Source organism: Nematolebias whitei, chromosome 7 (genome assembly GCF_014905685.2).
Source record: "Nematolebias whitei isolate Nwh7 chromosome 7, NemWhi1, whole genome shotgun sequence".
NCBI lineage: Eukaryota > Metazoa > Chordata > Actinopteri > Cyprinodontiformes > Rivulidae > Nematolebias > Nematolebias whitei.
The window spans coordinates 36,987,037-36,991,335 of record NC_056504.1 but is presented as its reverse complement, the minus strand read 5'-3'; the positions used below and the strand labels follow the sequence as shown (position 1 = coordinate 36,991,335).

General features: G+C 37.1%; 2 protein-coding genes across 3 annotated transcripts in view; both read right to left on the bottom strand.

Annotated features, from left to right (window-relative positions):
* Window positions 1-4,299, bottom strand: part of LOC119411874 (nuclear receptor coactivator 5) — a 615,997-nt gene that overhangs the window by 487,211 nt on the left and 124,487 nt on the right. The window lies entirely within an intron of this gene.
* LOC119411879 (vesicle-associated membrane protein-associated protein B/C) overlaps window positions 1-4,299 on the bottom strand; it is a 23,866-nt gene that overhangs the window by 13,121 nt on the left and 6,446 nt on the right. The window lies entirely within an intron of this gene.

Below are 4,299 nucleotides of genomic sequence, written 5' to 3'. Positions count from 1 at the left end.
ACAGGATGGGGATCATCTGTACATTTCCTTTTTTTAGAATGGGAACTTCCCTGTGTGTGGACACTGAGTCAAATATAAGTCACTGGGAAATTCTGGAAATCAGCAGGCTTGTGACAAGCATGAGTCATTCTGAGATCAGTTTTGTTTTATGTATCAAAGTAAGGAAGTGTTCTTTATTTTTATGTTTTAAGTTACTTTCTTTATAAATCTATGCAGTCTCAGTCTTGCATTCCTGCAGTGTCATGTCCATTTTGTTCTAAAGTCAAAAACAATGATCATAAACGGAAGGTGGGCATTTTGACAGGACTTCTTTCATCTTTTTATTTTTGTTAATATGTATCGGGATTGAAATAGGTATTGTGCCACTTTCTGTTGATCTTTCAATGTGCAATAAATTATATTTTAAATGTGTTTTTAATCGAGGGTGTGTGCTGGTGTGTGTTTTTTGAAGATGAGACAACTTGTCATCCACAAGACACATGGGATGCATCAATCATCCATACATCATTAAATGAAATGTAACCACTGAAATCAGTCGGCTTGAACTGTACGAGCGACCGAGCTTGGAAAACCTGAAAATGTATTATCATTATTTATTATTATTGTTTGAATGTGAGGAACAGCCTCAGTCTCTAGGTGAAGAATTAGAACCTAAACATCTACAGTACTGCAAATTCCTGTATTAATTTTCTAAAAATTCCAATTAAAATGTGTTATGTTTTATGATTACGACTACATTTAATGTGTTTTATAATTTTATTGGAGCCTCACCTAATGCAATAAAAGCAATTCTGTTTGGGTGATGCTAAATAATTTACGATCTGAACTGTTACTGTTGTTACATAGTCAAAAAGCCATTTTATTCTTGATTTGTTCATGATTTATATTCTAACTTTTAACATTTTCTATTTTCTGAAATAATCAGTTTTGATCATATGATTCAGTTTTATGTTTCTTTACCAAAATCACAAAATGCAAACAAAAAATGAAGCCAGCAGGATTTTCCGGATCATTCACTCTCAGATCAGCTCTGACCACATGGTGGTAGCATTGACTCAAACTCCTCCAGACAGAGGAGCAGCAGACCTTACAGAGAGTCTCCTCTGGAAACATATATCCACATCTTTCTATTGCATACATTGGATTTGCATTTTGCAGAAAACTAGATGTTGGGGGAAGTTATGTTAAGGTCATGGATGTTATCACTTACTAATGTTAAATTAACATAGAACCATGTGGGTGAGTTAGAGTTGTTGTCTCTGAACAAAGTGGAGCCCGCAGGAGCACGGAGCCTGCGCACCTGATAAACTTCAAGGCCTCGAAGCTGGAAAGCAGAGTTGTCTTGACCTCGCCTCTGTCTGATGACAGGTATTTAAGCTTTTCCTTTTCCTCTTTGTCCACGGGTAGACCTCGTGACCGGGGCTTCGTATAACACCTTTGTAAGCCTGTTTTCAATGCTGCACCCCTTGCAAGAAGTAAACCTGTATGGAGAAGATCTTCTTGAATTGTTGTATGTGGCTTATTTAATTAATGAGTTGTTGATAAGATAATTAATTTATACAACACTGCACAGGAGAACAAATCTACTACTGTGGTTAGAATTTTGAAGTTCTAAACTACAAACATCCACTGCCTAGAGCCACCCCGGGGCTACAGGTTGAGACCCCCAGGTTAGGGTAAAGTTATAAAGATGGCACGTTTTCTGCAGGAAATTCTCCTACTGGTCTGCATTTAGACCCGTTTCATTCAGGAGCAGATTCAACAATATCAAAACTTTAATTTATATTTGTACAATTTAATGGATTACAGCAAGCATCCCTGTACATTTATCAAAAATAAACCTAATAAGTAGTCTCTCTTCTCTTTTCTGCTGTGAACAAACTGTTGATGAACTGTTTTATTTCAGAAAGTGTTGATCTACAGAAAAAAAAAGATTCAATTGTGCTCTCCAAAAAAATCGGTTGATAACTTCTGCTCATACTGCGAGTGTATATTTAGCTTTTTTCCCCCAGTCATGCATGTCTGTATCCATACATGCACAGGTATGCACATGCACGTACAGTATATCTGTGTGTACGAATTATACTGGCTGTTGCTTTTCCCATCTGCTGAGCTGCACTGAGACTCATTTATCTCAGTTATCCAGACACTGTCAGAGCTCCATCTGTGAAAACTGTAAACACACTGACTCACACTCTCTAAGTGACTGCCGCTGACACAAGACAAGAAAGCACTGCACAATATAGAGTGTCTACACACACACACACACACACACACACACACACACACACACAGAGGGCTACAGTTACTGTTTGTTTTCATCTCGTTAAAGTGACAGAAGCCTGACAACTTCTGAAAGGAGCTGAATAATAGTTGTGTTTTGTCATGTTTTCATCCCACTAATGGTCCAGGTCGCTTCTTTTACATCGAGTCTGTGAGTAGATGAAGATATCAGAGCTGTTTGCTGTTAAGTGATCCACCGCAGAGCGATAATACCTCGGTGTCTGTTTTGTTATTTCAAGTGTTTCCTCTATCAGACACTTAATAGACCTTTAATACTCACTTTAAATCCTTGTACTGATCGTAACCAGTGGATACATATGATTCATTTAAATCAAAGTTAGGATCCAATTTAACTCAGTTTTGAAATCAAAGTGAAGCTGCATACCACAGAGCTTACATAAAGCTTGCAAAGCATTTAACATTAAAAAAAAATTCTTAAATAAATTTTTGTTTCATCACTTTGACAGATCTTTTGTTTGACTTTTGATAAGATATCCAAGTTGTGTTAAATTAATTTTGTTTATAGCGTTCAGTTTTTTTGCGCAACATGATTATCAGTGAGATATGTCCAATTCCTCTGCTCAAAGAGCAAAATGAAAAACCGACTTTGAGAGAGCATTGGATTATGTCAGGGCTTCATGGAAGTATTTGTTTTTTAAAGGATAAATGCAAAAGGGAGAGTGTTCATCAGAAATGTGTGGTCTCCATTGTAAAGATTTTGTGCTTACAGGTCATAGTTTGCAGTTATGAATCAACTTTTGTTACCTTGTGAATAAAACGCATGGGAAAACAGGCTTGTACGTGCATTGAAAACAATGTGTCTTAAGAAAAATAAGAAGTGAAGCCACAAGAAATAGAAATAGTTTTTTTTTAATAATATTTGTTTGAAAAGAAAAAGCTGAAATATTTATGCAAAACTTAGAACTCGGAGTTCTACCCAAATATTTTGTGTTTATAGAAATGGTTAAACCAGAGCCCTGTAAAGAGAACTCTCTCTTTACAGGGCTCTGGATTGTGTGTGTAAAATTTACACTGTGAGTTCTAACCCTGTGTCGCTCTGTGGCATGAAAACTTCTACTGCAGTAACTATTTTAAGTTATTAGTAGCTAAGAATTCTTTTTTGCCTTAATTTTGGTCGATATGACAGAAAGGCCTCACTAAATACTTGAGGTAACACCGTGAGCGTCACTACCTCCACCATTACAGATATCTTGTTTGTTAGTTTGTCCGAGGTTAGCTCCACCTGGGTTACATTTCCTCATGGGCGAAGCAAGCTTACCGTTCATGTAAAATATTTAATAATGTTCATATAGAAACAATTACTGAATGTTGGTCATACTGTATTAATGCTACATGTTTGTCTCTTGACCTGACAACTGGGTAAGGTTACAGTAGGCCTAGCTCATTATTGGAGTTTTAATTAGGCATTTGAAGCTACAAATAAACATGATGGATGATGATCATATTGCTTTATGCTAGGCCATTGGTAAGAAGGAGTGATTATTGTTATTGTTTCATATTGACGTGTGATTTTTCTTCCTAAAAGTTAACTTAGGCTACACTACGGTATGTTTCTTAGACTGTGGCTAGGATGCATGAGAGAAGTGGTGCGTACTCTATTCACACAAAGAGAGCTGTTGGTCAGGTTACTTCTTGTTGTGCCATTAACTCTAAAATAGTTATTGAATCAAGTGTTACTTGTGTAGGCAAAACTAAATGTTAAACAGCCTGTTAAAATACACCAGAATGCAGGAAATGGCATCTACTTTATTCAAAATTTTCTGGGGGAGGACCCCCAGAACCCCCCCCCCCCCCCCCCCCACAGTGGACCCCCCTCCCCCAAATTACATTAAAAAAGAGCTTCTGACGCCAATGTTCAGTACATAGCTCAAGCCGAAAGCCATTGTCAGTACTGGGGTTGAAAACGCTCCTAAAAGGGAAAATTCTGGAATCACACTTGATGTAAACTTATAATTACATGATTTTAATAATAATAGGTCGTGATCTAAAGTGGCC